Source organism: Pundamilia nyererei, unplaced genomic scaffold (assembly GCF_000239375.1).
Source record: "Pundamilia nyererei isolate P.nyererei 1_Seehausen unplaced genomic scaffold, PunNye1.0 scaffold00091, whole genome shotgun sequence".
NCBI classification, from domain to species: Eukaryota; Metazoa; Chordata; class Actinopteri; order Cichliformes; family Cichlidae; genus Pundamilia; species Pundamilia nyererei.
The window spans coordinates 1,159,919-1,183,388 of record NW_005187492.1 but is presented as its reverse complement, the minus strand read 5'-3'; the positions used below and the strand labels follow the sequence as shown (position 1 = coordinate 1,183,388).

General features: G+C 39.3%; 1 protein-coding gene across 2 annotated transcripts in view; it reads left to right on the top strand.

The window, feature by feature from the left end:
• lrfn1 (leucine rich repeat and fibronectin type III domain containing 1) overlaps positions 1–23,470 on the top strand; it is a 131,409-nt gene that overhangs the window by 98,095 nt on the left and 9,844 nt on the right. For both annotated transcript variants that reach the window (XM_013912469.1, XM_005739352.1), the window contains one exon: positions 2,393–2,498. The gene's annotated coding sequence lies outside the window, so the exon portion shown is untranslated. The remainder of the gene's footprint in view (positions 1–2,392; positions 2,499–23,470) is intronic.

Below are 23,470 nucleotides of genomic sequence, written 5' to 3'. Positions count from 1 at the left end.
AAAAACTTGCAAGGCTATGGTGGAATTAATTCCCCATACTGCTGTGGTCTATTAATTGCTGTGGGTCCTTGCTTACCTGCCAGCAAGCTCTGAAATTGTCATCACTTCGGTTTATATCCACGGAATGGAGCACAAGGAAAGGTGAATAGCTTCAGTATGAATGCATTCACTCAAATGTATAATTGATTGAAGCTATAAGGCTTGTTTTTGTCTCCCTGGATGGTCAGCAGGATCTGAGGGAAGGAGATGCCTGCAGCTTTTTGCACAGATTTCTTTGTGTTGCTTTTGCAGAGCAGATGTCTGGGAAAGAAGGGAAGAAAAGCATTATCCCTAAGCCAGTAGAGAGATAATTCTGGCATTGTCTTGTAAATATATAATGAAAAGAGTATGAAATGACAGTTCTGTTATATTTCAATCTTAAAACACTTTAAAAATATGGGTTTTGATCTGCTTTTCCTCAATGCTGTAAGTAGAGTTTTCCAGGGAAATCTCCAAGCAAAATTGTTATTTAGTTGAAATCTTGGTCCAAATAATGCATGCTTATAGTCTGATAAAATATTACTGCCCTGCCTTTGAGATTTTCTTAGCAAGCTTATTGATATTTACTAATGCTTCCACATCAGTACATATTAGGCCTGCTCTTTTTAAACAATTTTTTGCAGTTAAATGTTGGTTTTTCAATCATTCTTGTATCTGTATGTCCTTTTTGGGGGGGGGTTAGTTTGTTTTTGATGCCACTCACATTGGGTCATCGCTGTGTGAGTGAGTGAGCGGCACAGTATAACTACAAAGAGGTAAAAAGGGAAGTCTAAGTCACCCCTGTTGCCATTTTGAGTATTGTAAGTAGTAAAGCTGGCAATACAGGAGGACAACGGTCTCCCTAACAACTGTCTTTGTCTTGCACGGATAGGAAGGAATCATAGTGATGGATAATGACTTGACTGAGAATGCCCATTGGACCAAATAAAGGCCTGGGGCCAAAAAGAAAGTGGAACAGAGAGGTAAAGTGTTGCAGCTGTGAAAGGAAAATGGATCAGTGGAGTGAAGTGTTTGATACAGTGAAGAAGAGCCATGTTGGAGACAATGTGAGGCTGTGGTGTTCCAACACTAGACTTCTCATTTTGAGCCAGGTGATGGTATACTTGAAAGTGAGGATAAAATTGAAAAGTCATTGATGAAAGACATTTTTTAAAGCAAATTTACGAGTCCCATTGGTTTCTCGCTGTCACTGCAGTGATATTACTCTCTGACACACTGGCTGTGAAGAGGGGGAGGAGTGGCCCGTGTTACCGCCCTGCACAGAATATGCTTGGAATGACAGCCCATGAAATGTGTGACACCTACGCTCTTACTTTATTTCTTTTCTTCATTTCTTGAACTCTGACATGACAGTACACATCCAGCCTTATTTGAACTGGAGCTGGAAGAGGATTGAAATGACGTATCAAAAAGCAAAAGCTTGCGTCATAAATACTTCATTGGCTGGATGAATAGCTGAAGGTGACAAGTCTAAAGTCCTCCCCTGAATACAAATTGATGTACAGTAAAGCTGGAAGAAAAACCTGAGTGGAGAGTTCTGTATTTTCATGCATGAAGGCTCGCTGCAGACAAATGCGAGCGATACGGTAATCTCTCTTGGATTGCGTGCCGCTGTACTGCAAGCAGAGCTGTGACATGTCACGTAGCTTGTTTTAAATTTTTGGGACAAGTGAGAAACTGAAGGCCTGTGACCTTGGTATTCATCTCTCTCCAGTGTGGAAAAAAAAGTGAATGTTTGGGTAAAAATAGCCTCTTAAGTGAGTTACAAACCCCCATGCGTCTTCATCAGATATTGCAGAGTGCAGCAATAACCTTGCGTTTAAGCATCCAGTAATTTTTTTGGAGGCATTTATCACCTTATTTTTTTTCATCCTGAACCCAGTCTGTGTTTAGTACAGATAAATTCCAAGTTGTGTCAAAATAGGATAAATTTTTCATTATGCTCCCCTTTACACTTTGTTCTCCTTGAGCTACAATGATGCAGTGAAATATTAATGACAGGATACACATTCATAGTCATGGTATCTCCAACTCTGTTTTTCTGGTGCCTTTTTCTGCTGCTTATGTTTCTTTCCTGTTGTTTCATAATCAGATCAGCGTTCATATCGCACCCAAAGCTGCCAAGTGGAAAAAGGAGCAAGCTCAGTCAATGAGATTATGAATGTATGACTGCCTCTCTAGTGTGTTGAGAAACGTTGCCTCTTTCACTGGAATATTGTCTAGAAGTACATGATAAACATCCCAAAATGTGTTAAAACAACCACTTTTCTGGCAGGCTTTTTACTAAAGCTTTCTACAGCTGCATTATGTCCTAATTCTAACAAAATGCTAAAGCATGTTCCTTATTCCCCAGCGGTGTTTTCCCGTGGGAGTCGCCTGCCTCGGCCCTGAGTCTTTGACTGTTAGCTGATCAGGATGCTGATGTGGAACCTGTAATGGAGACCAGGGCTTGATATCTGGTGAGTTTGCCATGTTTTTCAAGTCACTGCATATTGACTCTAAGCAGCTCCCTGCTTAGTGGGAGCAGCTTTAACTATGCTGAAAATGTTGTTAGCAGTAATACATCAGCAGATTTAAATGGAGTGCTATGTCAGAAGATTCAGTGGCACTACAGGGCCAGAGGATAACTGAGTAAAATATTAATATTTCTTCTCCTCTTGTCTCCTACTATTTGGCAGCATTTGATTTACACAGTTAGGCAACAACCATATGCATCGAGTCTGTTGACTCTGAATCTTCTTTTCTGGCTTTATCTTATTTGTCTATTTCCAGTGTACTTGGGCAACGACACAAAATTGTCTTCTCCCAGAAAATCGTCAGACTGGTCATTTTTAAAATAACATGACTCCTGTTTACGTAGATGATAGGGCTGCACAATTAATCGTTAGAAAATCGCGATCTCGATTCATACTTATGTGCGATCTCATTTCGAAATGACAACGATTTAAAAAAAGAAAAGAAAAGAAGAAAAAAAAGCTGACGATTGTACCGCATTTTGATCCGGGACGTAATCTGCATGAAAACAAGCGCTCACTCTTCCTGCTCAACAAATGACAAGGGCGGAGCCTTATACCACGTGATACAGAAGTCAGCTGGCAGGGAAAAACAACGGAGAGCACGTGAGAGATGACGAAGCTGTAAAGGCCAAGAAAGTGACAGGAGAAAATCCGTCCCGGTCAACCACCCAAACATCAATAACGGGAACCTTATACAGCGCTTCCCTATACACGTCGAACTCCCGCAGGCACAAAGAAATTACGGAGGCTATCACTTATCACCTGACCAAAGATATGGCTCCCATCAACACTGTGCAAAACGAATTACAAGCAGTACAACATTTTGCAGCAACGACAAAATGTGAGACATTTGTTGTTTTTATGTTTATTTATTGTTTTTGTGTTCAGTCTCAACTGTTACGAAGTTGATGTGCAGTTAATAAGTGCAATAAATATTTATACTGGAAAAGAAAATCGTGAGAGAATCGTGATCTCAATTCTAAGCAAAAAAATCGTGATTCTCATTTTATGCAAAATCGTGCAGCCCTAGTAGATGACACTAACAAACGGCCGGTACAGTTGGTTCGCTGGAGGACTTGAGAATGACGATAAAAAGGTGATGATGATGATAAAGAAATAGATATACAACTGTGGAACTGTGTAAATAGATTTACACTGCAAGTGCAATGTCTACAGGGTTGCCATCAGTGCAGAAATGTGTGAGAGAAAGTAAAAAGATTGCTGGATAAATATTGCTTAGTCAAGAAGCTCTTATCCAGCATATTCAACATGCATATAAATATAGCCGCTATAATAGTAAATAATAATAATAGAAAAATATTTGTTCTCAGAGAGAGCTTTATTATTTATGTAATGTAATCTAAAAATGTCTAGCATTATTTTTGTAAAGTTAACAATATTTTGTGTATTTGTAATCGAAATGTATGCTTTTCTTTAATACGACTTAGTTTTTATCTAACTACAAGCCACATTATTACCTGAAAGCCTATTCACCAAACTTTGATTGTAGTCTCAGCTCTTAATGTATTTTTCTGATGAAGCCAATTGGAGTCATTTTGACCCCGATACAAAATATCGAAATAAATACAAACGCCAGGCAGCCCTGGGATGTAATCCCTCCAGTGTGTCCTGGGTCTGCTCAGGGACCTCTCTTACAAGCCCAAAACACCTCACCTAGGAGGCATCCTGGTCACATGGCCGTAACACCTCAGCTGGCTCCTATTGAAGAAGAACAATAGTGGCTCTAATCTGAGCTCCTCCTGAATAACTGAGCTCCACACCCTATCACACGCGTTGGAGGAAACTCATTTCCGCTGCTGGTATCCACGATCTTTTGGCCACTGCCCACAGCTCAGCTCGTGACCAAAAACAAGGACTGAAGCACTGATCGACTTGTAAATCGACAGCTTCGCTTTCATGCCCTGCCCTCTCTTCACCACATCAGATCAGAACAGCTTCTAAATCACTACAGATGAGGCACCAATCTGTCTGTCATTCTCCCACTCTACTCTACTCTACTTTCCTTACACGTAACCAAGATCCCGAGACACTTAAAGTCCTCCACTTGGGGAAGCAACTCATCTCCGACCCAGATTCTGACCAGACTCATCCCAGATGCTTCACACTCAGTGCAAGCTGGAGATCACCACCTGATGAAGCTAAGAAAACCTCATCATCTGATGCAATGATGCCAGGTCTCTCTTGGAAATGAGATTTGAATTCCAATTAGATTTATACCTGGATAAATGAAGAGTTAAAAATAAAATCCACAGAAATCAGGGACCACCTTACCAGATCCTCTCCACCCATTTGCTGTAGCTAGAAAATTTGTCCATAAATGTTCTGAAAAGTATCAGTGACTAAGGGCAGCCCTGGCGAAGATTATTATTGGCAGTGCAAACCAAGCTCTCAATGTGGTTGTATAGGGACAGGAAACAACTAAAACCAATTAAAGCTAAACACACACTAAAGGCAGTTCTAGCACACAATTTCCCTCATGCTATTCTCAGGGCATGCTGGCTTATGACAGGAGCAACAAACAGTTGTGCCCTTCCTGTCTGTGGTTCATGAGCAAAGGTAACACCATTTTCGAGCATTAAACAGTTGCATCAGCGGGTGGAGCTCCCCTCACTTCCAGGAGGGTCATTTCTGCTTGGATTAAGGGGTTCACAATCTAGCAGAATCAGCTCTCCTTTTTCATGTGTGGCATCACCAGGGCACGGCCCTGATCTGTTCTGCCAATGTTCTAATAACTTCCACTTTGGCGAGTTATCATCCAGATGATGAATGCAGCAATGGAGTCATTCTTCTTTAAATTGACTGACAGAGCACCACTATTCCTCTTGATATTATATGATACTTTAATTCAGGGCTCATGGCAAAAATGTATTGAAAAAAGTCACAGAAGTCACAAAAGTCACATAACCAGAAATGGTAGCATAAAACTACTATGAAAAAAGTATACCTTTGGGGTCTGCACAGTAGGATGAGTGTTAAAGTTACTAATTGGTGAGTAACCTTTTCACACAGTAGGAGGTTTATGGACAGTTTGTAGAGCTTGCATTGATCTACATTTGACATTAATGGATATAATGTACATGTTAATGCAGAGTCGGAATGCTAAACTGCCACATGTAACTGATAAGCACAGTGGGTGTTTTAACTGTTCACAAGTCTGGACTTGGAATACTAAGAAGTGCAAAGTTTTAAGAGTTAAGAAGTCATTCAGTCTTTCCATGCTAATGGCAGTTAGAAAACTGCAAATAAAAGCTTGAATAGAAACTTGGTAATTGACAGGTTTTAAGAGGTTAATGGCCAAAGTACCATTTTTAGCTATGATAGAAACATTCTATATGTCTAGCCAGAAAGGAAACATGATAGTATAAATTTAGTTTAGAAAGAAAATAAAATGGGGTGGGGCTGTGCCGATTATCAGTATTCTCTCGAGACTTAAAAGCAAACCCCACCAACCTGGCAGTTTCTGTGGTCTTTATATAACTCTGCCCAATATTTCAAATAATGTGACCCATGTGTAGTACAAAAGAAGGCTCTGTCTGGAGTTGTAGTGTAATTGACTGCAGCTCTAACTAACTCTTCAAAATGCTGCAGCAGGACATGAACACAGTTTCGTGTTACGGCTGTACATTATATAGCATGAAACTATTAATTAAAACCCAACACACAAGAGGATAGAGTTAATGGTGTGTGCTCCATGTTCAGAGGGCAGTCATTTGAGAATAATCGTGTGCATCTGAAGTGCAGAAGGTACCAGTATCCCCTTAGCAACTGTTTGGTAGACTCAAGTAGGTGTTCATCCTGAAAATGTCATAGCACTACATCAAGGCATATGATATCTGATCCGGCTTGCTGCCGGTAAGTGAACTCTGCTGAGGGCCTAGTTTTAGGTGAAAGTCTGGTTTATGATCCTGGCGGAATTCATTAAGGTGAGGAGTGGGAGGTGGAATGATATTGCCTGCCTTTGACCCTCTGTGGTCAGAACTCCTGTGGTTTCAGTGGTCAGGGGGTATCGCACAGTGCTGAGAACAAAGAAATATAATGGCTCCCACTTGTCCTCTGTGGGTTCAAAGGGAATGGCATGGCAATGCCAATTAGCCAGCTTGTGTTACAGAATTGAACATAAGTGCTGTTCCCTTCAGTGCCCCCACCCCCCACCCTGCGTTGTACTCCTAACAAGCAGCATCTACAGCAGACACCCTGCATAACTCTGCATATTTTGTGCACCGCCAGACATCCTGTTCTGTTTTGTGTCCCAAAAAAAGCTAATAATTCCCATTGTTTAATTAATCCTTTTTGAGAGATTTGAATTCACTCCTTTCCTGTCAAATAAAAGCAATTTGTGTTGTAAAAGTACAGTAATTTGGCCCGTATGTTTTCTTTTGACATCTTCTCCCAGCTGCTCTTTTGAGTGCAGTTTAATCCCGGTTGTCAAGTTTGAGGCCATTAAGAGGCGGAACAACAGGATTCCCCACCAGCTCATCTCTGCTTGCAGAAAATTATGGCACTACAAACTGAGTGTTCTGAAAGTAGGTAGTGAATAATATTTTTTTCTTTTTTTTTTCTAATCGGGGATCGAGAGAAGAGTGAGGAGTAGGTCAAGTTGTTGCCTTCCCATATTCAAAATTCCAGTGCACATCTTCCCTGTCTTGTGTCTGGTGGTCTGTTTCTCTTTTCAAGGTAATGTGAGGCTTGCAGTGAGTGTTTCCTGGAATATCGAGCATTCAAAGCAGTGACAGGCAGTGTCAAGTAGCAGCTCAGGGTATTCTGAATGTTTACAGCACATATTACCATGCTGAGATATCCTCCTCTGCACCTGATTCTTGTTACTGCATCTGTAATCATTTGCACAAATTAAGCCATACACCCTGTGTCAAGCACATCTTGAAATTATAAGGGAAATTTGAGGTGGTGCAGCTGAAGCTTTTTTTGTTGTTGTTCTTTTAAAAAATAATAGAGAAAATACAGTAAAAATCAAACACACCTGCATGCGTGCGAGCACAAGGTAGATAAAATAGACGCGTCGCTCCAGGGGAGTTGTGCTCAGCGTCTTGGTGTTTTCTCTGTGCTTCGCTTTCTCTTTTTGTTAGTGCAGATGCAGTCAGGGTTGGCAAACACACTGAAGACTGAGTCACTTAAACATCCTCATTTTGGCACACGGCTGATTCATAGTGTATTGATTTCTTCATACATCAGATTCTTTTGTTCTTTTGTTTGTTGTTATGCATGCATACAGCAGAGAGGGCATTCTGTGAGCTTCTGCAGGCACATATGTCTGTCTTAAAGCTTCCTCCTTTGCGCTATTATGTGATCAGAAAACGCGAAGCATCTTTAAATGAGACATGGAAGTACAACCCTATCATATAAACGTGCTCATTACAAGGAGCATAACTGAGTAGAAGAATCAATTTACATTAATGGCCAAGAATAGCACAATCAGTGTTTGTGAGCATAAACAAGCCTGTCTCCCAGAGCAGCAAAACAAGAGAAACTCTGATCTCTGTTGTCATGCAAGTGTAAACCCTGGAGCTCATTCATTCAAAATAAAAGGTGCATTACACTTTGATGGAACTCTTTTTGCAGTGCCTGGAACCAAACAGGCAGGCTCTTAACCTAAAAAGGTATCTGTAACTACAGACAATATCTCTCTTCATGGTTCTCTTTCATGAAAAAAAGAAAGATTTTTCTTTCACTGTTGCGGAAATCAGCAGAGCATCACGAGAAATGGAGCAAGACAAACTCTTCTGTTCATTCTTGGCAGAAGATGCTGAAATTAGAAACAGTGGATAAAAGTTCAGTAATGCAGACAGAGGCATGCTCAAGTATTAGGAAAACCTTTTTGAAGTTAAATTGGTTTCTTTGAGGGAACTCGGTCTCAAAACACATCTCAACCAGGCTCAAGTTAATTATGCTTTAGAGTGTTTGTGCGTGTGTGTGTGTGTGTGTGTGTGTATATATATATATATGATATAAATATTATTATACAGATGTCTATTTACACACCAGGAAACTTTGGGAAGTCGTGGCATTCTCACTGGAACTGCTTTGATACATAATATGCTGCGCTGATTGGAAAATAATGCCTTTTCTTTAAATTTTTTGTTTTGGTTACATCTTTTATGCAAATGGGTAAGGCTGTTTATCTAAAATGCTATCTATAAATACCTACGACAGCTCAAGGGAAAGATCTCTGCCACTTCCTGTGCAGAAACAGACAAAGATACAAACCCTAATGCTCTCCTTTCCCTTTCTGTCATCATAAATGTGAACGTCTTTCCTTGAGTTTTACCCTCTGCTACATACCGTAAGTGGCTTGTGATATAATGTTGCCAGTTTTGCTGTCCATCTGCACATTGGTCTAAACAAGGCGTCCCCCTTCGTTTCATATCATTTACCAAATACAGCGGATGGGAGGAGGCTGCGTGATAGTGGCAGACGAGAAGCTGGTTGCGAGCCACAGCTCCTCCATTGTCTACCATGCTGGAGAGAGAGTGGGAGCCCCTAAAGAGGCCTGGCAGAGTCTCTGCTTCCATCTGCCTGCATGCCTTGCCATGGAGCCCAGCTCGCACCACTTGAGATTATACTCACGTCCAAGCTGTTACTGTAATTTGCATTGGCTCATAGGCAGAGGAGAGTGAGAAGGAGGAGGAGGAGCTGCACATGAGGCAGGGATGTTATAAGTGGACCTGGCAGCACAATAAGCTTGCTTAGGTGTAGTATTATGGACAACTGGCATGGATGGAGCTATATTAAAGTTCAATAATGGGATTGAGCAGGTTGCCTCTGCTGTCCAAGATTATAGTTTGTGTTAGTGCATGAAGTAAATTATAGAAATGCAGTGTTGGGAACTACCTCAGTCGCATTCACTAATGGTGTCGTATTTTTTACAGCTACACATTTTTAATCTTTGTGCCTGGCTCCAGCAGCATATGAGAATTATCAGTCACAATATAGCAAACAAATTAAAGGTATGTCGTTCTGACTATACCTCTTTGTTATGTATTCCGCTAGTTAGCAGGTGATTCCCCCCCGTAATTCATTCAGATGAAAGATCACACCAGGAGTAAAGAATTAGCAAAGTCTACACAAGCAAGTCTACCAGCACAAAGGACTAAATCAAAAATACAAACTCTTGCAGTGCCCCGTCTTTTTAAGATCATGCATCAAACCTGGGATGTGATCATAAATTCGTCTATGAGAATATAAATCTAAGGCAGCTGCTTTGTTTACATAATTTCCTTTTGCTTTTTCTTCTTCTTTGTTACATTTGTTTTGCTGTGGTTTTCAGAATACATTGGTGTTTATTCAGCATCCATTTGGGAGAGTGGCTTATTCATGTGTAAAAATTTCTTACGATGGGATTGTAAATGCACATTTTTTCTGATAAAATGGAACAAAAAAAATCCATGCATCCCAATGTCCTGCTTTCTCAGCCTTAATTTGTTCCTAATGTGATAGCTTTTGGACTGCAATTTGGTTCAGCACCTAATTTATCAATTTTACTAATTAACTAGAGGCAGGAAAAAAAGGGCAATTTCCTCTTTCATCAAATAGGTTGTGAGCTAATTACTTATGGTACAGCCACAACCGCAATGACCAGTAATGAACTGACTGTAGCTGGTGGCAAAGTTACTACATGTACAGTATGTAATGCTTCCTGTACCTTACAATTATTTCCATCAGTCTATTTTGTAATATTAATAGGAAATATCAACAATCATCCCCAAATCATTAGGAACAACTGTTCAGCTGCATGTATCTAATCAGCCAGTATCATGGCAGCACTCCAATGCATTTAGGCATGTGGACATGATGACCCATAGAATTTCAAACCTAGCATCGCAATTAAGAAGAAAAGTGATATAAGTGACTTTGAATGTGGTATGGTTCTTGGTGCCAGACTGGCTGGCCTGAGTATTTCAGAAACTCGTGATCTACTGAGATTTTCCCACACAACCATCTCCAGGGATGGTCAAAAAATTAAAATATCCAGTAGGGGGAAAGTCTCTGAGTGAAAACGCTCTGTTAATGCCCAAGGTCAAAGGAGATTGGCCAGACTGGTTTGAGCTGATACAAAGGCAACAGTTACTCAAATAACCACTCCTTACAACCAAGGTTTGCAAAAGAGCAACAGATGGGATACAGTAGCACAAACACCACTCTAAACAGGTAAGAACAGGAAAGCGGAGCACACCAAAATCTAGAAGACTAGAAAAACATTGCCTGGTCTGATGAGTCTCCATTTCTACTGCAAGATTTAGACAAAAGTGTCAGAATAGGCCATAAGTAACATGAAAGAATGGATCCATCCTGGCTTGTATCAGCAATTCGGGTAGTTGCTGCTGGTGGTGTAATAGTGTGGGGGATATTTTCTTGGCTCACTTGGGGCCCTTTAGTGGCAGTTGAACATCGTTTAAATGCTACAACCTACCTGAGTGTTATTGCTGACCATGCCCAGCCCTTTATGACCACAGTGTACCCATCTTCTGATGGCTGCTTCCAGCAGGATAACTGCCACATTGAAAACCTCAAATCATCTCATATTGGTTTCTTGAACATGACGATGTACTCAGATGGTCTTCACAGTCACCACGGTCTCAGTCCAATAGAGCGTCTTTGGGATGTGTTGGAACGTGATATTCACACCGGTGCTGTGCAGCTGACAAATCTGCAGCAACTGTTTGATGCCACCTTGTTGAATCTATGCCACAAAAAATTTGAGTCAGTTCTCAAGGCAAAAGAAGGTTTAACCCGGTACTAGCACAGTGCACCTAATGCCGTGAGTGTATTTTGAAGGTTAAAAAAATTTAACAAGTTAAATTGAACGTATAGCTTAGTGGCTAATTGTGAATTGTATTGTAAAAAGATTTAAAAATTAAAGTTCAAATTTAAGAACAGTTTTTATCAGTTTAATTGCCTTTAGGAAGTCTATAAAAATTGGCAATTTTACACAGCAGGTAATCAGTTTTATGTAACAGTGGCTTTTCATTATAGAGAATGTCAATGACAGTTATATGGGGATTCAGTCACATTAACTTTGTGAACTTCCATGAATAAAGAATATAGATAAAAAATAATTACGTAAGTGATAGGAAAGAACTAAATATGCCTTTCAGTCTCGAATAACAGGCCCGAAAGGTTTTTGATTAGGGACTCAGAAAGTGAAGCATGACTTTGTCTGCAATCATACTAAACATTTCACTCATATTATTACTAATTATTCTAATGTGTCACGAATGAAACACAGTGACCTGATTTAACTCAAACAAATGTAATTGGAGGAAAAAGTCAAACAAGGACTTGCTCAGAGAATACACATCAGACTTTATTTTTAAATTGCCCCTACTTAAATCACTGGCTACACTTACTGGATTGGCATGGATCATAATTATTTTCATTCTTTTACTAATGCATTAAAATGCAAATAATTTATTGTCATTGTGTCACTGTCATGTGAACTCATTTGTTCGGGGATTGCTGTATACCTTAAACCGCCAATGGGTAAAATTTACTCACTGTATTAACATTGATTTTCAAGCTCCATCAATCATTCAATTATTATTCTGTAACTTCAGGTTGTATCATTAATGGTTTGCTATAGTTACTTCACAAAATAATGAATAAATAACAGAGCTTTATTTATATAGAAATTTACTTATAACAAGGTAATCACAGAGTAAGAAATGCACATTTCTATGTCTGCATTTTATCACTTTATAAAACATCACTGAGTCTTGAAAACACTTCGTGCATTAAGCGAGTATGTTTGATTTACATTCAGAACTCTGCTTCTTGTGTCCATATTGAAGGTTGGCTATGATTTATGGCACAGCTCTGTTGTGCATACCAGTAAAGGAAAGCTGTTGCCCTTCTGTAGCTAAAAATGTGTATCTAAATGTGCAGAATCAATAATAGAAAAATTGCCTTGTTCCTTGTTCTGTTAAATATTACCTGCTGGAGCTCATACTGTAGGTTTAAATCAGCCTTTATGTTGAGGTCAGAAATAATGCTTTTCCAACTTTTTATTTGTTTGAAAGAAGTTTCGTGTTCTGTGACAAACCCATAAGTCAAAGCATTCTCTGTGAATTTGTTGGTTGCATTAAACAATGTGGTGAACTGGCAGGAAACTGCAACAGGAAAAAAAAGACCCAACCTGTTTCTTACCTGTTTGGCCTATTCATGTACGTTCTGTGGCTTACATTCATGGACTGTGTATAAATGATGAATTCACGCATATTTTATATTTTATGTACTCCATCCTTGTATATAGCATGGGAGTTGCAAGTTTTTAAGTTTTCTGCTTCATCTTTGCACATTTTTTATGTAGGAAGGAAGTAAACTAAGTGTTAGAGTGCACACAGTTTAAAAAAAACCTCCCAGAGGTCTCTTTTACTTGATTGTATAATTAAAGGAAGGATGTATTAGCAACCAGGCATAACATGTTAAACTGCCCCAGGGGGTGAGCACAAAAAACTCTGAGGTTGTCTATGTGGCAATTACATAACTGTTTACATTTGAAAATCTAAACTTTACTTGGAAGTCTTTACACAGAGTGTAGCACTGTGTTAATCTCTAGCTGTAGCTAACGGAGAGGACAAATGACTGTTCAGTTTGAGGAATACATAAGAGAAAAGCATTAACATTTCGCTACTTTGTCACACTGCAACCAACCCCAAACAAAGTCAGAAAAGATATGGAGGATGAAAAGCATGCAAATACACAAATGTGCATATGGCCGTGTGATACTAGTGCAAAAAGGAGCCGATATGTGGAATTCAGGTGTTGGTTGCTTTTGTTTTGTTTCGTTTCTCTGAGTCTCAGCAAACCTATAATGCGACATATTGACTGGTCAGTAGTAAGTGCAGCAATTGTTCACTTAAACTTATTTTCTTGGCACAAAGCCAACAGCAGATAAATCCACATCTTGTGTGAACTGCCACTCTCTGTGTAGTGACACTGCAAGGTGTTTTATTTGACACCGACAGGATTAGTGATACCTTCAATATATTTGACAAAAGTTCTGCCTAAACCTGCTTTGCCCTGGCTTTTCTAGGAAGTGTGTCAAACTGAAGATGCGCAGTCCATTATTTGTGGGGACATGCAGTCGTAGCTGCCTCAGCCAAGGTCTAGCACACACTCATTACAGCCCTGAGTGATTTTGGGACATTGTCCTCTATATCAATTAGAGCTGCATGAATTTCCGATTATTGCGTCCAGTTATTACAGTAGATTTATTCAGGTGGATCCTGTTGGTAATAAATCTCGATTGTTTTTGTTAATTGAATTATACTGTAGTCAGAAAAGGGAATGTACACGGTGGAAATTTACTTAATATTCAACTTGCAAAAGTGATGAATGGGGTCATCTACATCACGTATCTACTGGAGTCTAATTGAGAAGCAACAAAAATCTCTCTTAGACTTAAAGTGTGAACTGGGCTGCATTGCGCTAATGTTAGCATGCTCACAATTTGCTAATTAACACAAAGAACAAAGCAATGCAGAGGCTAATGGAAATGTCATGCTAAATTTGAAATGAGTTCACTAGGGTCGAATTAAAGCATCTCCAGAGTCATTACAGTCCCTCCAGAAGGTATACTAATGTCTGTAGCGAATTTCATGGTTATTCATCTAATCGTTTTTCAAACATGTCGCTCAAAACCACAAATGTCAAACTTATGGTGTCTCTGTGGGAGGAGTCAAAATCATTAACATCCCCTGTCCATGAATGTCAGTACAAAACTTCTTGGTAATCCACCCAGTAGTTGTTGGAATGTTTAAAATTGGGAGAAAATTCCATCTCCCAAAGACCCAAGCTGTGTTGTAAAATGAAGTAGTTTTATCCTTAGTGGCACTCTGCTGTGACAGTGTATGTGAGTTACTTTTGTATTTTAACAATGTTCAGATCTCTCCACATTTGATTTAAGGGAATTTTCTGTGATTCTAGCATGTGTTTAAATGATGGTTTCCATTATTTCATTCGGAAATGGTTCTTTTAGTATAGAACATCCAGCTTCAATATGTGAAATAGCTTATGTAATGATAGATCTGTGCACGGCTACCTTTTTTGCAAAACGAATAGAGTTTATTTCTACCGCGAAAGGTTTAAGTTCAGCCATTTGGTACATTTTCTCTGTGGAGTGTAAATCGGCTTTTTGCAAGAGTCTGCTGTGGCAGTAAAGCATATAACAGGCATACATAATACCTTGCAAGGGTACATACAGAGCAGGATCAATGCAATATAGCAGCCTTGGGAGGAGGATTTCAAATCAAGTGTGGATTCCTCTGCATCACCCGAGCACAAAGTGGCATCACAAGGGGCCAATTCAGAGGGTCTGCTCAGCTCTTCTTCACAGCAGGAAGAAGGTATGGAGCTTCTATGTTAAAGAACAACAAGATAGGAATAAAATCAAGTGCGGGGAACAAACACGCACGGATGAGGAAGCAAACGTGTCACCACATGCAGAAAATGCATATCAGAGAGACAGCCTTGCTGGTAGAGCTTTAGTAAATCACCAATGCTTGTCACTGACCCACGTTGGATTTCAAAATAACTAAGCCTAGATATAGAAATCCCATAAGATGGATGTCGTTCAGATTCTCAGTCGGTCCTCTTATTGCTTGCTAGCAGCTTCTGCTTTTATAATGGCATATTTCTCTGTGCTCTTTTTTTTCTCCACCTTTTTCTTGACAAATACTTTAGAAATCTCTTGGAAGGTGTCAGTGAAACTGCAACGTGGAGAAAAGAGTAACAGCCACTCTGTTTATTGTCAAGCTGTTTGTGGATGTCAGGACATGCTATCTCCTAAAATAACAGAAACAAATGTAGGCTGAGCCCCTATAGTAACAAGGTGCGTGTATGTTCATATATCTTTTATGTCACTCTGAGTACACCAAACAAAACTAAATTAAAGCACCAAATGTACTATATATGATAACTTACTGATGACGTAGTTTGCGTTCATGTACTTGTACTTGGGATTTTAGCTTTCATTTAATACAGTATTTTTTTTTGTATCTTAGTATTGCTGCTTCAAACAGTTCATCGTTTTCCTAATCTAAAGCGTGAACAGAAAGCGTGGCTTCTTATCTGGGTGTGAAGATCTGTGAGATGTCTCTCATTACATCTAAAGTAGGCAAGTGGCCATTCTATATCAGAGGGCAATCAGTTGTCGCTGTTTATTCTATTAGTCATGACAGCTAACAGATGCAATCACAGGATTTTTTGCTTTTTATTTTGGGGGGGGGCTAGGCGGTCAATTTGTACGAAAAAGCATTTCATACAAAAAGTGAATTGACTAGAACAGCACCATATTTAATCATTTATTTCATTGTGCATTATGTAGTCAAATAATTGGCGAGTATGTATTTAAGCATTCTGTGAAGAAATCTATTATAGTAAATTGATTGTTTAGTATTTATGTAATGCTTTTCTCTCATTAATGATGATGCACTTTTACAAGCCAGGTTCACCAATTCACCCATGCCATTATTCTGTGCACTTTAAGGTTTTATCTGTCTCGCACACACACAAACAATGCTGGAGGCATGATGGATGAATTGTAGTTTTACAGGGTATTGCCCAAGATGCATGTCAAGCAGTCATGCAAACTGAAGGAGCTGGGGATCGAACCTCCAGCTTCGATAAATGGATCACCCGCTTCAACTATTGGGTCTGTGAAAGAATATAACCCCGAGCATTTTAATGATTGGTTGCATTCCACTGAGGAAGGTCCTGCTTTTTTCACCTGCTGGTTCATGATTACAGCCTGTACTTTCTCTACTTTGACTGGTCAAATGTCGAAATATCCAATGTCTGCTGCGGTAAAGGTCTACTTAAGGTGGATCGTCTGGCTGAGTGGTGCGACACAAACAACCTGCTGCTTAACACCGAGAAGACCAAGGAGCTCATCGTGGACTACAGGAGGAATGCTGACCCACATCCACCCATCCACATTAAGGGGACGGCTGTGGAGCGTGTGAGCAGCTTCAAGTTCCTGGGAGTCCACATCTCCAAGGATCTCACCTGGACGACCAACTGCTCCAAGCTGGTCAAGAAGGCTCACCAGCGCCTCTTCTTCTTGAGGACTCTGAGGAAGAACCACCTGTCCTCAGACATCCTGGTGAACTTCTATCGTTGCACCATCGACAGCATCCTGACCAACTGTATAACAGTCTGGTACGGGAACTGCTCTGCCTCGGACCGGAAGGCGTTGCAGAGGGTCGTGAAAACTGCCCAGCGCATCGCCGGAGCACCACTTCCTGCCATAAAAGACATCTACAGGAAGCGGTGTCTGAAAAGGGCTGGGAAAATCATCAGAGACCCCAGCCACCCATCACATGGAATCTTCACCCTCCTGCCCTCTGGGAGGCGCTACAGGAGCCTCCGGACTAAGACCACCAGGTACCGGAACAGCTTCTTCCCCAAAGCTGTCAGACTCCTGAACTCTGCCTCCTGACATCTGACCCACGTTAACACATGGACTGAACATACACACACACACAATGGACCACTGTACCCTCAAACACACAATAATAACATGGACTGAACCACCACTCACAACCACCAGCACTTTATATAGTCTCTGTAGAAATTATCCACATATCTCACTTATCTTAACTACTGTATAGCTCTGTGTAAATAATCATTCTGTACATACGATAATTTTTAACCCTACAACTGTTTACAACTTGCAAAGTTCCCATTTCTGTATAGCTGTATATCTCAGATTTCTGTAAAGTTATTTATTTCATATTCTGTATAGTTTTTCATATTTATATCCTGTTCATAGCCTGTACATAGCTTGTACTCACTACAGCCTGTACATACCTATAGTTATAGAATATTCACAACATACTTCATACCGTGTACATTATAACATACCATAATAGACCCATTTCTGTAATATACTTACATATCTATATTATTGCTAATATATATTGTAATATATCTATATCACTAAAGCACTTCTGGATGGATGCAAACTGCATTTCGTTGCCCTGTACCTGTGCATGTGCAATGACAATAAAGTTGAATTCTATTCTAATTCTAATTAACTGACATGATCACAGGAACGTGTCACTGGAGATCACTTACCCTTTGGTTGTTTGAGGGATTCTCTAATATAAAGAAATGCTTAACGAGGACATGGAGATTATTTGTGGATAATCCCAATTTGCAATTAATCAACTATTTGAATCAATCAGTTATTTCAAAACAGTCAAATTAAAAACTGATTTCCATTTCTGAAATGTAAATATGAACATTTTTCCCTTTTGTACTCTACTCTTTTTTAACAGACTAATGTTAAAAAATACAATTTTGCCAACCTGACAATGATTTTCAGTGTTTACTGCTACACTGAGATTGTCCACAAATTACTTAAGTAGATATTATGTGAAAACATTAATTAAAACCCTAATTAACAATAATTAAAAGGCGTCCCCTCCAATACATTAGATTACTCTTTTTACGTATAAATGTAGGCTATTATCATTTTGCAGTCAAAAACAATGCCCCACCAACTTTCATAATTTGTTGTTTTTTGTTTTGCTTTTTAACTTCGAAAGTTTAATATTTTAAAGCATATTTATTATCAATAAAGTATGTTGTAATTACAGGAGCAGCTATTGAGAGTTGATTACATCTCTGAGGGGAGGTATTCAAATTGAAAAGAACAGGTAGCAGGTAAAGGGTAACAATCAATCACCCAAGCGTTCCATCAGTAAGTGGCATCTATGACTATACTTGTTCACTCCTGGTGTAATAATCATGTTTGCTGCCTTGTTTAGGGAGGCGGTTACAATTAGTTCATGAAGCTGCAGTAGCTTGTGCTTCTCAGTTCTTCTTCATTGAAAGTTTTAAATGGGATGTAATTGAGAAAACTGCTTCTGCGTGCAGACGTAATTATAATATGCAAATGCTCCTCCTGTTTGCGACAACACCCACAAACCCCCCACCCCCATTGATGAGATGTGACCAGAAATCCCCGGGGCTACGCAGCCTCGGTTTCGGCGTCCACTGGTGGAGACAGAGCTGGTACCAATGAACTCCGGCTGTCAATAATTATGCCTGCATCCTGACAAGAGTCACACAAGGTCAGCCAGTAGTTCACTGTCTGTATCGTCTAATTGGCATTTACAGTTTCTTGACAAAGTCATGTCCAGGAAATGTCCTTACAATGCACTGTCTCTGGGCAGATGTTTTTCTGAGGTAAGGACACACTAATGCATTGTTTGTATACCGTTGCCTCAATGTCACATTGACATAAATGCTACAACTAACTACTATTGTTATTGAAATGCACTGCTGCCACAAATACAACCTTAACAGCCGATTTGCCCTTTAGGAAATGTTTCAAAATACTGAAAAATTACAACCATAATTGCCCAGAAACATCGTAAAAAGATTTAAATTGTTTAGTAACAAATTTGATGGTGGTTAATACAATTTTTCTTATCTTTTTGGCTGTAAAACATCAGAACATTCTATATACTGTAACCAATAGGCAATAGCATGTTTCTGCAAGATTTAATGTTAGTAGTTAAAACCTACATTATAGTGACAGAGGACAAGTATTATTGGAGCTATAGTTGATCAGTATATTAAATTTTTGTGAAACTAGAAGGTGCGTTCACCTCATATGACTGTTCTGTGATTTATTAACAGCTCCGAGTTCTTAAAGCCTGTACCTCTTCCTGGCAATTTATGTAACGTAACGAGAATTCATGGAAGTCCTTAATTAAAATTTCCAGCTGTGTTATCGTGGACATACAACATGTGGTTGTATACAAGCAGGTGAAGAAGCAAACTGTTCCTCCCGTGGCTGCTAAAATTAAGATTCACAGCACAGTTTTCAAGTTTTATGACTTTCTTCAAAGTTGCCAAGATGCACTATGATCCTTGCAGCTGTTTTACTGAATATGTAAACCTGGGTGTAAGCATTAAGTAGGCAGCAGCGGGGACGAGTTACGCAGTCATCAATAGGAGATGCTGTTTAAGATTCTACCTCATTTCTGCTTCATTTTCACAGCAATCTCTGCACTCTTATTTTTAGCCATTTTTTAAGCAAGCATCTGAATGTTTAAGAAAATGTCAGCATTTGGGCTTTAACAGATCTGTGCTGTGAATGTGTGAAGAATTTAGAGCATTTTTAAGAAGCAACAGATTTTATCTGTTGTTCATACAGAGCGACATTTACTCCAGTCTAGTACTGGAGTAAATGTCGCTCTGAGCCAGAAAACCAAGCTGAAAATGGCACATTTGTTGATAATCTTTTCTCCTCTTTCTTTATTCCTCTTGAGCACTTACTGCTTTTCGTTGTTGTTGTTGTTGTTGTTGTTGTTGTTGTTGTTCAGTATGCTTATCTTTGTGTTAATGTGTAAATGCATGGATGTGAAGACATGTAGTTGTGTTTTTGAATGCAGTGCCCTGTAACTGTGCGTGGGTGGCTGTGTGTTGTAGTGTACTCACGTGTGCGTGCCTGGTGCAGAATTATGCTTGCTTGTAAATGATATATAACAATGGGTGTATTTGTTTAGTGGCAGTAACAGATGTATGTTATTGTATGCAAGGCTAACTTGCATGTCTGATGTTTACAGCGATACAGTGATTGTTTGCGTGAACACAGAAGATGAAACTAATTATTGTGCATATCTGGCTGAGTTTGTTACTTAGTGTCATGCTATTTTCTTCAGTTAAACGCCAAAATAATTAAGGTAATTATTTTTGATCTTATAGCGAGTAGGGCACGCCAACAAATAGCTGTTGAGGTTCTAAGTAATTATAAATATTTAGGAACATTGATCAAAAACTGTCAGGCGAGTCAAACAAACGTGTCATTTACAGGCGTAGAGTACAAAAATTATACTCACTTTTATAACAACTAAACAGAAGATGTGACAATTTGATGTGGATAGATAGACCACTGGTTCTTTTTATCATTCATATGTGGAATGTATTCTGACCTTCTGCTTTATTGTCTGGTGTCTTTATTAGTCTGTTAGCTAATAAGAACAAGCTCAATAAGACTGTAAATGTGTCCGATAAGATTTACAGGTCAGCAACAAGACAGTATGACAGCTTCGTGATTCCCAAGTGGTGGGAAAAGCCTTATAGCTCACTTTTGCTACAGTAAGGTATGAGTTATTAAGATCAGAACAGAGGTACAGGTACAGCATCTTTCCAAACGTCCCATGTTTTTAATGGGTGGCTGGATAGGTGGTTAAACCCTTAACCACTGCTTCTACTGTGTTTGCAGTAGACCAGTTGTCTTAAACCATAAGCCATAAGTGAATGTGAGCACGAATGGTTGTCTCTGTCTGTGAGTTAGCCCTGCAACAGACTGGCGATCTTTCCAGGATATACCCTGCCTCTCGCCCTAAGACAGCTGGGTTAGGCCCCAGCACCCCCTGCGACCCTGAAAAGGATAAGTGGAAGTGAATGGATGGTTGGCTGCTTCTAATATAAATCGAACAACTAAAAATTTGCAGAATTCTTCGTGCAGATCTGAATGTCTGTCTGTGGTTGCTTTAATTCTAATATATTTAATTCTTTAATTTAAAATTCTTTGTGCCACTGGGTTTTCATGCTGGTTATTCAGTGTTCTCAGTGTGTTTCTGTTTATCTATGCATACATGACCCTGTACCACAAAGCAAGTTCAGCATACCCAGGATATCTTTCCATAATTTGCCTACTCTCGGCCGAACATTGGCAGAGAAGCCAAGTCATCACACAGAGGTTGTTATCAATTCAGTGAGTTAACTCAGGGTTTCACGATCTAGGTATGAGCATGTTCACATGAAAAGGGTGGCAGTGACAGGATATAACCAGCCAGAAGCATGAACAAGTCGACTGACAGTAGAGTGACTGCTTTTACAAAGAAAGGTTGAACTATGATATTATAAAAATATGAAGAGGTTAAACATATATTACAGGCTGAAAGAGAGTTTCGCAGACAAATCAACGGTGTGAGTGTCGGTAATAGAAAAAGCTTCCTGCAGTTGTATAGCATTAGAAGTGCTGCATTAATGTGTATGTGCCATATAAATGTGTGTGCGCTTGAAGCGCTTTGGTCGATAAAACTGTAAAAGACCCACTATAGTTATAAAGTCTTGCCTATTTGAAGCCAGGAAGGAAAACCGGCTATACCCATTCACAGAATTCTAAATATTATAACTCAATCATCAGGACACGAGGGGATCTTACAGATTACGATTAATTTTCAGTAACATTAATATTTAGACGTACTGATGACCAGATTTTAGTCTTTTAGCTGCAGCCCTGGTGGTGTTTAACAGGCTGAGAGTGGAGAATAAATGCAAAAACATAATTCATATGCACGCTTAGTCTGCATATGAATTTGATAAAAGGTCCAAAATGACACATTAAGGTTTGTAGGGACAATAAAATTGTTGTGAAATGGTTTGCAGCCAACAGGAAGAAAAAACATCAAGGGAAAAAGTTACATATGCACATGAAACGGTATCAAGTTTGTTAAATATACTGCATTTTGCTTATTTTTGAAAGATGGAAACAGTTTTCATAATTGTCATTTGATAACTGAATTTAGAAAAAGAATTTAGTGATCAAAAAACTTGATGACTAATCAATTAACTGACAATTCCCTTCGACCCCAGCTGCCATCTGCTTTAATGTAGTGCCAGCGGCAAGAGAAAAATCAGCCCACATGCACTCTGTAGAACCTCAATATGCTTTATTCAAGACAGACAATTAATTTATGTTGTTGCTTCTTCATCCTGATTTGCAGGATGAAGAAGCAACAACCATCACAAAGAACATTTCTCACTGCTACACAGGTTACCCACCCCCAGACCCAGAATATATGCTTATACAAGAAGATAAAAGAAACCTAAAAACACTCATCAATAATTCCTAACTGAAGGTCAGTCATTAGCATCTCCACCGACATGAAAGGCGAAAACTGGTGGTTTGATAATGCTTCTGAATAAACTCATAGTTTAATGAGATCTTTATATACATTGAAATCTGAAGCAGAACATACCAGAATTAACTGTCAAAACATTACATAAGCATTTTAGGATATAAAATTAAAACCCTTTATCTTCACCTAGAGGAGTCATCAGATTTCCTGATGCTGAAATGCTTTCCCTGGGTAACTGCTGTCACTGCTGGCAACAACACAAGTTGCAAACAGGTCCCTCCTGCTTGAGCGTCATCAACAAAGCAGAATGTAATCTCACACATCCTCGAGCATTAAAATAAAGTTGGGTTTTTTTATGCCTGTTTTTACCACCCACTCAAATACACCTCTAATACAGATGATTCATCAGTCATTAGTCTCCGTGTGGAGGGCTACTAGGCTGTACTGAATTTTCTTCAAAACTGGTGTGCACTGTATTTTAAGATGTAAAATTTAACACAGTCACGATTAAAACAAAACTTGTACATTTTATGTAAATTAGAACAAAAATTTTTATTGCCTCTGCCAAGGCGGTAGTGTTTTTAGTAGCGTGTGTCATTCTCACGTTTTGAGTGAATTCTGGTACGTAGGGGTGTAGAGTGGGGTCGTGTTAACAATCCAGTCAAATTTGGCTTACATCCACCGAGGTCTTCAGGGGTAACTTAATAATTTATTGGTGAAAAAGTGACAAAAAGCCTCAGAACTAGGCTGGTGTGGTGTGTATTGTGAACATATTTAAAGTGAAATATAAAGATCTGAAGGTCAAAGTGATAATAAAGCTATGTAGAGATTTCTCACTGACATTGTTTGTATTGGCAACATATAGGCCTATAGGGAATGATATATGGGGGTTCTAAACATCGCATTACCATCACTGGAAGTCAGAAAAGGTCACATGTTATTATTTTGGACATTCTAGTCTCTTTGTATTGGCAACATTTGTTTCATTATGACTTT